Source organism: Hirundo rustica, chromosome 11, assembly GCF_015227805.2.
Source record: "Hirundo rustica isolate bHirRus1 chromosome 11, bHirRus1.pri.v3, whole genome shotgun sequence".
NCBI lineage: Eukaryota > Metazoa > Chordata > Aves > Passeriformes > Hirundinidae > Hirundo > Hirundo rustica.
In genome coordinates, this window is record NC_053460.1 from 19,722,820 (window position 1) to 19,736,320 (window position 13,501).

The following is a 13,501-nucleotide window of genomic DNA, read 5'->3' on the forward strand; positions in this document are numbered from 1 at the left end:
CACCATGGGACAAACAAAAAGCAAAACTAATAGAAGGAATTTAAGAAAAACAAAACGGGGAACCGGTAAAGGAATCCCTGAAATCCCAGTTGAGAGCCCGCTGGGATGGATGTTAGAACATTGGGAAGAATGTCCCATAAGGGAAAGAAAATCCAAGAAACAGATGATACACTATTGCATAGAAGTGTGGGGAGGGGTGGAAATACGGGATCACGTAACTTGGCCCGTGTTTGGAACGTTTGAGGAATGGATATGTAAGGCACTGGTGCTTTATGTCAGAGAGAAGGGAAATGCGGAAGAACAGGAATATGCTGGGGTCTGGGGAAAAATAGATGCAAGGCTGTTACCCGTGAAGATAGAAAACCCTACCGCTGTCTCAGGGGATAAATGGGAACCCTTAGACAATTTACCTCCACCATACATTGTGCCCTCGCCCCCTCCCCTCCCAGAGCAGAATAATCCGCAAAACCCTGGGAGATTAGGACCTCCTTTAGGACGAAGAGTCCCTATGCCCCCGTCTCTTCCATCTGCCCCTCCGCTAGAATCACAATCAGGGGCCCCGTTCCCACCGGTTGGGCTCCCTCCCCCGCTAGAACCTGTACAAGCCACTCAGCCCCTGGGAGGGAGGACACAAAGTACAAACACCTCTGCACCAACACGGGATGACCTGCTGCCTGATTTAGATTTGGCGGCTTTCTTTAGTCCCCCTGCAAATACACAGCAGAGTTGGGCAGAAGCAAAACACTCACCTCCTGCTAGGAGGACCAGAAGACAGCTAAAGAGAATGAATGAGGTGGAGAGTGAAGGGGAGGGTGAAAACGGCTAATCTTCTCCCCTTAAGGGAAATACCCACTGCTCCGGGAATTATCGGGTACGTAAACGTCCCGATTAATACCAGCGATGTAAGAGCCTTCAAAAAGGAGATGGGGAAACTTATGGATGACCCTTTAGGGGTCTCCGAAAGGCTAGATGAGTTTTTGGGAACTAGCATCTATTCATATGAGGATCTCACAGCCATTCTAAGGTCTTTGTTCAATACGGAAGAAAGAGAAATGATCAGGCAGGCAGGAATAAGGGAATGGGAACGGAGAAACCCTCAGAGCACTCCTGGAGATCAGAAATGGCCAAGCCAAGATCCCCGATGGAATGCTCAGACCGAGGAGGGTAGGAGAAGTATGATTGATATGAGGAACATTATCATACAGGGAATCAGAGAGGCCGTGCCCCGGGGACAAAATCTGAGCAAGGTTTTTGGGGAATGTCAGGGGAAAGATGAGACTCCCACTGAATGGCTAGAGAGATTGAGAAAAAGCCTCCAGATATATTCAGGGACAGACCCCGATTCTCCCGTGGGGGAGGTACTGTTGAGAACCCAGTTTGTAGCAAAATCGTGGGAGGACATCAGGAAAAAGCTGGAGAAGATCGAGGGATGGCAGGAGATGGGACTGCAGGAATTGCTGCGGGAAGCCCAGAAAATCTATGAGAAGGGATGAGGAAAAACAGAAAATACAGGCTAGGGTATTAGTAGCTGCTGTAAGGGAAGCCCAGAAACAGGAACGCCCGCAAGCTTCGGAGAAACCCTTAAGGAAAGCACCACCGAAGGGGTCAATACGTCCGCAGAAAGGGACCTCAGGGAATCGAATGGAGGGGTTGGAATGTTTCTATTGTAAGAAAAAAGGACATATGAAAAGGGATTGTCCAAAGAGGATAAGGGATGAAAAGATGTTTCAGGAGGACTAGGGACGTCAGGGGCTTTATCTTTTGGGGTCCATAACATTGGGAGAGCCCTTGATAACATTGAAGATAGGACCCAAAGGAACAAAAATGGATTTTTTAGTAGATACTGGGGCTGAGAAAAGTACATTTAAGCAGTTGCCCCCAGGGTGCCAAATAAGCAAAAGAATCTATGGTGGTTATAGGAGCTAAAGGGGAACCGTTTAAGGTCCCCATTGTAAAGAATGTGGAAATAGAATCAGAGAATAAAATTTGTTTGGGGGACATGTTGTTAGTAGAAGAGGCTGATTACAACCTGCTGGGTAGGGACCTGATTGTTGCACTGGGTATTAACCTCATTGTAAGGAATTCACAGATAATGGTTAGCATATATAAACTAACCTGTGAAGATGAGGACAAAATTAACCCCAAGGTATGGCATACAGGGAAAGAAGCTGGGAAATTGGTTATGGAACCCATTTCAATTGAAATTGAGAGGCCTGAAGATCCCATAAGGATCAGGCAGTACCCAATCCCTTTAGAAGGAAGACGGGGACTGAAGCCTGTAGTAGATGACCTAAGTGAGCAAGAGAATTTCAAAGCCATGTGTGTCCTGATGTGGTAACCTGATGCTAGCCGTGAGAAAGACAGACAGGAGTTATAGATTAGTGCAGAATCTGAAAGCAGTGAATAAGACAGCTAAGACTCAGCAGCAAGCCCATGCACGCTTCTGAGCGGGGTCTCCCCAAAAGATACATAGTATAGTGTAAGTAACTTAAAAGGATGCATATTAGACCTGCCCTTTAGCCGAAGGCAGTCGCGATTTTTTGCATTTCAATGGGAAGACTTGAAACAAATGTAAGCAACAGTTGAGATGGGCCACCCTGCCTCAGGGCTTTTGTAAACTCTTCCAACTTATTTAGGCAAGCTTTAAAGCAATTGATAAGTCAGTTTTCCCCTAAAAAAGAGACAAAAATCCTGCAATATGTAGACGACTTATTAGTTGCAGGAGAAACAGAGAAAGATATAGTGATAAAGCAAAAATTCCTATACGAGAAATTGACAAAGGACAAAATAAAGTGGACTGAACAGGATGACAAGGAACTGCAAAGGCTAAAGGAGGCCTTGGTAACCGCACCTGTCTTAAGCCTCCCCGACATAAACAAAAAGTTCCAGTTATTTGTGGATGTAAGTAATCACACAGCCTATGGGGTTTTTACACAGGAATAGGCTGGAGATAAAAAGCCTGTAAGTTACCTTTCAAAATTACTAGACCCTGTAAGCAGGGGATGGCTCACATGTTTGCAGGCCATAGTGGCTGTGGCCCTATTAGTGGAAGAAGCCAGAAAGATCACATTTAAAGCTCCTATAGTAGTCTATACCGCACACAATGTGAGGACTATCTTACAACAAAAAGCTGAAAAATGGCTCACGGATGCGAGGCTTTTAAAGTATGAGGCCATTCTCATCCATGCTCCAGAATTGGAATTGAGAACAACCCAAGCAAGCAATCCAGCAGGATTTCTGTATGAGGAAGCACTGGGGAAGCCTATGCATATTTGTTCAGACTTGACAGAATTGCAGACAAAAGTAAGGGAGGACTTGGAAGATGAAGAATTAGATGAAGGGGAGAAATGGTTTGTAGATGGGTCGGCCCGAGTCATAGAAGGGAAAAGAAAATCAGGGTATGCCATCATAAATGGGAAAACCGGGGAGGTGGTCAAATCAGGTCCCCTAAGCGCTTCTCGGTCAGCTCAGGCATGTGAATTGTATGCAGTACTGCAAGCCCTAAGAGAGCTGAAAGGGAAAACAGGGACCATCTTTACTGACTCTAAGTATGCTTTTGGGGTGGTACATACTTTTGGGAAAATTTGGGAGGAAAGGGGACTAATAAACACTCGAGGAAAAAACCTCGTGCATAAGGACTTAATAAGACAAATCCTCGAAGCAGTAAGAGAACCAAAAGCTATTGCCGTAGTATATGTAAAGGGTCATCAAGCAGGATTACAATTCAGAATAAGGGGAAATAATTTGGCCGATCAGGAAGCCAGAAAAGCAGCTCTTCTCACCCTTGAAATCCCTGAGAACATACCAAAAGGTCCCCAGGAATTTCCCCCGCATCCCACAGAAAAAGAAATCGAGGAGTTTAAAAAGATAGAAGGTACCTTAGAGAATGGGAAAAGGAAACTCACTGACAGTCGAGAATTAATTCCAAAAGCATATGCCCGAAAGATACTGAAGAGATTGCATTCTCAAACCCACTGAGGAACTCAGGCATTAGCAGACCAGTTCCTGAAGTTTTTTGGATGCAAAGGTGTGATAAACATTAACTATTTTTTGTTCACTGGAGATCAAATAACTCAAGATAACAGGAAGTTACTATGTCGCTATCTAAGCTGATAGGCAAACAGACCCTTGCCCATTCCTTCTCTACTTGCTTAATCAGCTTTAAGTTTCAGGAATTCCAGCTTACAACTACAGCCTTCATCTCTGCGACCACCGAGGGACAGAAAGAGACCCTCCTAGCAACATGTCACACATACATCATCGGAGGGAAGAAGCAAGATAAAAGCAAGACTGAAAAACCTGCCAAGGCACGGCAGTTGGTGGAGCGAGACTCCCCTGCCGTCCAGCGCTGTATTTGCCTTTGCTTTGCCTGCTGTAATGTAATAAATTTCTATTGGAACTTTTCTTCGTGTTCATAGTCTATTACAATTTGGTGCCGTGACTCGGATCCACCTCTGAGATAGGACTTTTGGTTCTGCCTGGGGGGCGCCCCGCCGATCAGTCGGCGGCCCTGGTAGACCCGATTCCTGTCTCGGTTGGACCGACGAACCTAAATTCAAAGCATTAGGCAAAGGAGGCCGGCAGACCCTATAAACTTTGTGCACAAAGGTCCGGACGAAGACGCAAGACGCGTGAGTATCTGTGTGGAAGATTCCGTTCGGTCTGGGTCGGGTATCCTGGAGTGCTGCGAGTGTGTGTGTGAGTGAGAGGAGAACCGGCAGCTCGGATTTTCCAAGCGATTGTGGACCCTCAGTAGTGCAGTTCTCATTGCCCGAGAGGGCGTGAGCCACCAACAAGGGGAAGCGAGTGATTTCCGCACCACGCTTGTGTGAGGGCACTCCAGAAGATGGGACAGGGGAAGAGCAGGCCCTCTACTCCCATAAAACAGATAGCCCACTGGGGTTCATATTAGACAATTGGAAACATTACCCTAACACAGGGGGTAAAGATAAAGCTAAAATGATCCATTATTGTGTAGTAGTATGGGGTGGAAAGGAGATTTCCTGGAATATTTTTTAGCCTATTTTTAGATCATCAGAAGATTGGGTGAGGCAAAAACTCAACTTGTGGGTAAACACTAAAATTCCTGTTAGTCAGGAAGAAAGTGAATATGCTAATGTATGGGTTACAAGACCTGGGGGTGAAGTGCTCCTGTTTCCCCTCAAAGAGGGAGGACGAAAGAAAGACAGGAGTAAAGAGGAAGAAGCCTTACTAATCCCACCTCCTTACATACCCCCTCAGAACCCCCAGATTCCGGATGCACCTCCAATGGAGCCTCATGAAGCAGGGAGTAATCCCGAGCCCCCCGAGGAAGTGCAGGGACCCATAACCCGAGGTCGGGCTAGACAGCATAACCTATATACCCTAAGAGAAATGCCTGTGGGGGGGGGCCAGGGACCTCACCCAGCGATAGGGTTTGTTTCAGTACCTTTGAGTTCTGGGGATGTTCGAGAATTTAAGAGGGAGATGGGGAGCCTCCTGGAAGATCCTTTGGGGGTGGCCGAGAGACTGGACCAATTTTTGGGACCCAGTATTTATACTTGGGGCGAGTTGCAAGCCATATTGAATATTCTCTTCACGGCCGAGGAAAGAAATATGATTAGACGAGCGAGGATGCAGATATGAGATTCACAACATGCACAAGGACCTTTAGCAGACACCAAGTGGCCTTTGCAGGATCCCAATTGGAATCATCAGCAGCAGGATCACAGAATCAATATGCAGGATCTGAGGAGGATAATAGTACAGGGGATCTGGGAAGCGGTGCCTAGGGGGCAGAACATCAACAAAGCATTTAATGAGACAGAAAAAGGAGGAGACACTTAGGGATTAGCTAGAACGCTTGAGAAAAAAAAAAAAAAAAAAAAAAAAAAAAAAAAAAAAAACCCAAAAAAACCCACAACCCTGTAGATGTACTCGGGCTTAGATCCTGAGACACCGTTAGAGCAAGCACTACTAAAAACACAATTTGTGGCTAAATCGTGGGAAGATATCAGAAAGAAGTTAGAAAAATTAGATAATTGGCAAGATAGAGACCTAGATGAGCTATTGAGGGAAGCACGGAAGGTATGTGTGAGAAGAGATGAAGAGAGTCACAAGAGACAAGTAAGAATAATGGTAGCAGCAGTAAGGGAGACTAGGAGAATTGATGCCCCTCCCAAAACAAGTCAAGTGGCCCAGAGAAATGGGGGAGGGGTTCTCCGGGTAGAGGAAAAGGATGGAGGCGTATGTTTCTACTGTGGGAATGAAGGACACTTTCGGAGAAACTGCAGGAAGCAGCTGAGGGATGAGAGAGTCTTCAAAGAGGACTGAAGGAGTCAGGGGCTTCATTTGCTGGGGACACAGAAACATCAGGAGCCCTTGATAAAATTAAAAATAGGTCCTCAGCAGCAGGAATTTGAGTTTTTAGTAGATACTGGAGCTGAGCGATCGACAGGCCAGGTACTACCGGAGGGATGTAAGATATCAAAGGAAACTGCTCAAGTGGTAGGGGCGAAGGGGGAGCCCTTTGAAGTCCCTGTTATTAAGAATGTACTGGTGGAATCGAGGTCCAAAATAGGAATAGGGAACCTTCTGCTAGTACCAGAAGCAGATTATAATTTGTTAGGGAGAGACTTAATTATAGAAATGGGTATTAATATAGAAGTAGTAAATGAGGAAATCAAAATAAAACTCTGTCCCTTGAGGGTAGAGGATGAGGAAAAAATTAACTCAGAAGTATGGTACACTCCTGATAGTGTAGGAAGGTTGAATATACCCCCCTTCTCGGTAATCATTAAAGATCCAGAGACACCGATAAGGGTTAAACAGTACCCCATCTCCCCAGAGGGGGATAGGTTGTTTGTAGATGGCTCATCGCGAGTAATTAATGGAAAAAAGGTCTCTGGCTATGCAATAGTTGGGGGAGAAGGACTTGCAGTTATCGAATCAGGCCCTCTAAGTGGATCTTGGTCGGCACAGGCCTGTGAACTTTATGCTGTACTGCGGGCATTGCAGTTGTTAAAAGATAAATCAGGTACCATCTATACTGACTCAAAATATGCCTATGGGATTATACACACTTTTGGGAAAATATGGGAAGAACGGGGGTTGATAAAGTCCCAGGGAAAAAACCTGGTTCACCAGGATCTAATCAGGAAACTGCTGAAGGCCTTGAGGGGACCTAGGAAAATTGCTGTTGTTCACCTGAAAGGGCATCAAAAGGGATTGGATTTTAAAAGCAGGGGAAATAATGCAGCAGATCAGGAAGCAAGAAGGGCTGCTTTGCAGACGTCACAATCTACCCCCCAGAAAGATCCGAAGGCTGAAAGAAAAGAGCGTGAGACTAGCAGAGGGAATTTGCAAAAGATATATAGTTTTACTATGCAGGAAGAAGAAAAGATGAAAGGAATGGGGTTGAGAGAAGACCCAGAAGGGGAATGGCGACTTCCAGAGGATAATAGAACTGTACTGCCTAAATCCATAGCTATGGATATTATGAGGAGAATACATAGCAAAACACATTGGGGGGCACAAGCATTGGTAGATCAATTTGCCACCAAACATATGTGTATTGGGGCAGATGACTTGGCAAAGCAAGTAGTGAGGGGGTGCGTTACCTGCCTAAAGGTAAATAGGGCCAATTTAAGAAAAACCTTAATGGGGGGACGACCTACAGCATACCGGCCATTTGCAAACATCCAACTAGACTTTACTGAGTTACCAAAGACTGGGAGGTATAAATATCTATTGGTAATAGTGGATCACCTAACCCATTATGTAGAGGCATTCCCTACGGCAAGGGCAACGGCACAAACAGTGATCAAGACCCTATTAGAGCAGATTATTCCCAGATATGGGGTCACGGAAACCATTGACTCGGACAGAGGCCCTCACTTTACATCCAAAATAATTAAGGAAACCATGGCAATAATGGGAATACAATGGGATTATCACACCCCCTGGCACCCCCAAAGTTCGGAAAGAGTAGAAAGAATGAATGGGGAAATTAAAAAACAATTGACCAAACTCGTGATTGAGACCAAACTGTCATGGGTAAAATGCCTACCATTAGCATTGCTAATATCTGGACACAACCTAGATCGGATATGGGAATATCTCCATTTGAAATGTTGTATGGAATGCCCTACAATATAGAGGAACCGCAAGATCATCCAAAGTTGAGGGATCAAAATATGAATGTATACATTACCAGCCTAATGAAATATAGGGAAAATCTATGGAAAAAGGGAAGGTTAGCTCAGAGACCCCCACTAGATTTGAAACTGCACCAGGTGCAACCAGGAGATTGAGTAATGATAAAGTCCTGGAAAGAAGCAACCTTGGCCCCACAATGGGAGGGCCCTTACCTTGTATTGCTTACTACAGATACTGCAGTCAGAACAGCAGAAAAGGGATAGACACATGCTAGCAGAATTAAAGGGCCAGTGAGCAAACCGACTCCTGAGTAGCAGGTGACAAGCAATCCTGGAGACCTGAAGTTACGGATCCAGAGGAGAGATCGTCAATGAATGGACACCGTGTGAAATATGCACCAGAACCACACTACCCGGAGGAAAGATTAATTTGTAACTCTGATGTTAAGATAAAGTGTAGAGACCCAGAGTGCAATTGTTATCCCTTTGTTTGTTATATTTGTAAAATCTGCGGGGACAGGTGGTGGAGTCATTGTAGGCGAGGAACCCCTCCTAGAGGAATTTGCAGCCCCTGTTGGGTACTGCAGCGGAACATAACTGATTGGATTCTAGAATATAAAGTTAAATATGAGGGATTAGTAGGAGAATCAGAAGAGTGGTGGAGGATTTTTGCATTAGGGATTAAACCAAAATATTATTGTTATCACCCTAATGAACCCATCCCGTTCATAGCTGAAATTGTTGACTGCACCTGCCGCACACGCCTAAAGGGAATCCGGTGTGATACACCCCCAGTTAAGTATCGGAACTGGGATTCCTATGTCAAGAGGCAACAGAGTCGCCCCCGGGGACCTCCTGAAGAATATCCCTGCTGCCGAGAAGATGGTACCCCCCGTGGCTCGAGGCAACCGAGTCGACGGGAAAGGCAGAGGGGTAAAAAGCTGTGGAGGAAAGAAACCCCAGGGGTGGGACAACAAAACAATATTTGAGGAATTGCCTCAGGAATAGGAATAAGAGCAAAGACCCTGGGCAGAGAGACAAGTTGCGGTCTATGAAATGGAACAATCCTCAAATATGCTCCCATTCCTATGCCCCCAATGATGCTCACCACGTGACCCAGCCGATTACTTTTCTTTTGCTGATGTTATACTTAAGAGGGATTAATGCCTTAGACAATCTACCACACCAACCCTTTAAATGGTCACTATGGCGATGGGATGACAATGAGATTTTGCAAACTGTAACTACTGTAGGAGCACCCAGTTTCAGAGTAAAATTGTGTGATCTGACCAACATAAATCATTGTAGAAAAGTACTGAACCTAACGGGATTTTACATGTGCCCAAGCTCAAATCACAGTAAAGGATATTGTAATTATCCTGGGGAATATTTTTGTGGATATTGGGGCTGTGAAACAATCGCCTCTGACTGGACACCCAGGGGAGGGCATGATAAATATTTGCAAGCAGACTTTAGACCATGTATATTTAATAAACTGATTACTATAGTGAAAAGCCGGCTGGAAGCGGCACATCTTATGCTTCTTAGGACTAAGTATGATCAGATACCTGAAGAAGAAAATTTAGAAACTTTAGAGTTAGCTAGACAAGAACTGCAAAGATACAGTGAACAAAAATAAGTAAGAACAAGAGAAATGGGGGAATTGTGATAAACATTAACTATTTTTTTGTTCACTGGAGATCAAATAACTCAAGATAACAGGAAGTTACTATGTCACTATCTAAGCTTATAGGCAAACAGACCCTTGCCCATTCCTTCTCTACTTGCTTAATCAGCTTTAAGTTTCAGGAATTCCAGCTTACAACTACAGCCTTCATCTCTGCGACCACCGAGGGACAGAAAGAGACCCTCCTAGCAACACGTCACACATACATCATCGGAGGAAAGAAGCAAGATAAAAGCAAGACTGAAAAGCCTGCCAATTCACGGCAGTTGGTGGAGCGAGACTCCCCTGCCGTCCAGCGCTGTATTTGCCTTTGCTTTGCCTGCTGTAATGTAATAAATTCCTATTGGAACTTTTCTTTGTGTTCATAGTCTATTACAAAAGGCATCTTCGAATTAGCGAAGCAGGAAGTTCAGAATTGCCTAGTGTGTCAGAAAATTAACAAGTCAAGAATCAGGCAAAATATACCAGGGGGACGACCTTTAGCATACCGTCCCTTTGGGAGGATTCAAGTAGATTTCACTGAGCTACCCAAAATAGGAAGGTATAAGTATTTACTGGTAATAGTGGACCAATTAACACATTAGGTGGAAGCATTCCCTAGCCCCAGGGCAACAGCACAAACTGTGGCCCGAAGGTTACTGGAGGAAATAGTACCTAGATATGGGATCCCTGACTCTATAGACTCAGACCAAGGAACCCACTTCACATCAAAGATCATAAAACACTTAGCAGAGGCCTTGGGGATCAGATGGGAATATCACACTCCTTGGCACCCTCAGAGTTCAGGCCAGGTAGAAAGAATGAATCAGACTCTAAAAGCTCAATTATCCAAAGTTATGCTAGAAACTAAAATGTCATGGGTGAGGTGCCTTCCTTTAGCTCTCCTAAATGTTAGGACCCAACCCCATTCAGGTTCTGGTTTATCTCCCTTTGAAATGCTATATGGAATGCCATATGAGCATGGAATGCCGGTTGGACACCCCCGAATAGAAGATTGCCAGATCCAGTCTTATCTTGCCTTAATTAACAAAAATGTACAGGAGCTCCGAAAACGCGGACTAATAGCACAAGGCACACCTCTGGGATTTGCTATTCACAAAATCCAGCCGGGAGACCAGGTGCTGATCAAGACGTGGAAAGAAGCCCCATTGTCACCGCACTGGGAGGGACCTTTTCTCGTCCTCCTCACCACTGACACAGCAGTGAGAACAGCAGAAAAGGGTTGGACACACTCATCTCGGGTGAAAAGAGTGAAAAGCAGCTCTCCGCAGTGGAAAGTCACCTCAGCTCCGGGAGACTTAAAGCTGAAGATACATCAGGAAACCTAATGACCAGCACTTATCGGATATGTTGTAACCAAGCAGGATGTCCCTGCTATCCCTTTGCTCATTTTAAGTGCGGGTATTGTAAACAGATTTGGGTGACTCATTGTTACAGAGGGGCCAGGCCGTGGAGTTTATGTGAACATTGCTTTGAGGAGGAGAGCAGGCTTACGAATCTATTTCTATACATTGCCACAGAATCGGGTCTTTTTGAATTGGATTCTCCTGAGTGGTTCCATTATTTCACGAACGGGATAAGGGGAGGACTAAATAAAAGAGCGGAGCCACTCGTGATTGAGTGCAGGAGAACAGTGAAAGTACCCTGTTTAGCTGACCAAGTGAAATTAGCCAGGTGGGAACAATACAAAAGGTGATACGCTCAAAGGAGCACCTGTAGGGGCCCTGAAGAATATCCCTGCTGCCAGGAAGATGGTTTACCCCGCCGTTGGTGGCACCCCAACAGGCGAAGGGTTGAGCAGAGGGATACGCCTGTGGGTAACCCTGGTGATCCTGAGCCTAGCCATGTACCCCACGAATGGCCTCCCCAACCCCAAGGAGAAAACGGGGAAAGGAACTGACCTCCAGAGGTTCACTCAGAACTTACCTGGGATCAGGTCTCAAAATCCAGGGTACGAGTAGACTGGTCTACATTGCGAGGGGGAGGGGACTACAAATTGAATAGTGGGTTCCAAATGAACAAAACCAATAACCCGATGGCAATGTCTAGGAAAAGAAGGGAACTACAAGGCTTACCTTTTATTCCCACCTGCATGGAATGTAATAAAACTGTATGGATTGGGGGGAAGAAGGAAAGTACCTTTGTGGGATACTTACAAGTGAACCAATTGTGTTATGATAAAAAAAAAAAAGCTAGACATGTGTACCCTTAACAGGAAAACATATTGGGTGGGACAGAATAAGAAATTGCAAACCAATTCTTTAAGCGGAGGACCCATATTGCTGGATTTGTTGAGTGAAAATGATGAAAGGGTATGTCTGAAATTAGAAAAAGTGTTTTGTTTTTCTAAAGATGAAGAAGGGTTGGACCCAGAAAACAAGATACAAAGGGTAGCCTTAGAGCTAAAAAGGCAGGAATTAGAAGCAAAAAGGAAAAGAATGGAGCAAGAAAGGATGAGGACACTTAGCGAGCAATATGAGCAATTAGAAAGAGAATCTAGTGACTGGAGCCTGTCGGCCTCCAGCAAGAATCTCTTCCTGGATTTAGTGCAAGAAATTGCCACCGAATTGGGGCTAACTAACTGCTGGATCTGTGGAGGATTGAGATCAGCAGAAAGGTGGCCCTGGAAAGGTGAGAGTTTGGCCCCTGAACAACTGCTCAGATGGGATAACAAAATCTTAAAAACAATGACTAGACCAGAGGGATGGACACGGGATGAACGGGTAATAGGGACAATTTGCATTAGCAGGGAAGGAAATACATACAGGGAGACAGTAGGTTACACCCCATGCCTATCCACCCTAACCGTAAATTCTAGTAATAAGTCCAAAATGTGGCAACCCGAACCCCCTAACGGGTATTGGGGAAAGAAAAGAGAAGAAGGGTGTAAATGGATAGAAGAAATTGGACTCTGCTGGCACCAGGTAACAAATGCTAACCCATACTATTCCCTGACTGACTTAGCGGGACTTTGGGAAAACCCAGAGAACATATATATCAGATGGAAAGCCCCAAGTGGAATCTACTGGATTTGTGGGAATAAAGCTTATAGCGAGCTACCCCGTAAGTGGAAAGGGTCCTGTACCCTAGGAATGATTAGACCCTCATTCTTTACACTTCCCCGAACGGGCAGTAATTTACTAGGGGCTCCTTTACATGAGACTCTCAGCAGGAGGAGACGAGAGATAAAGAGAGAATTTCCACAGGTAGAGGGGAATCAGAAATGGAGAGAGGAGGAGTGGCCTGCAGAGCGCATTATAGAGTATTATGGCCCTGCCACATGGGCACAAGATGGGAGCTGGGGCTACCGAACCCCAGTATACTTGTTGAACCGACTAATTAGGTTACAAGCTGTAGTAGAAATAGTGTCTAACCACACCTCAGACGCCCTGGAGTTGTTAGCCAAACAGCACTCACAGATGAGAGCTTTCGTGTACCAAAATAGAATAGCTTTAGACTATTTATTAGTAGAAGAAGGGGGCGTTTGTGGAAAATTTAATGACTCAGAGTGTTGTATCGAAATAAATGATTATGGAGAAACTATCAGAGATTTGGCTGCAGAAATCAAAAAGGTGGCACATGTCCCATTGCAAAAATGGAATTCGATACTCAAAGCATCATGGTGGGATCAAACATTTGGAGCAGGAGATTGGTGGAAAAAGGTGGGATTTTTTATCCT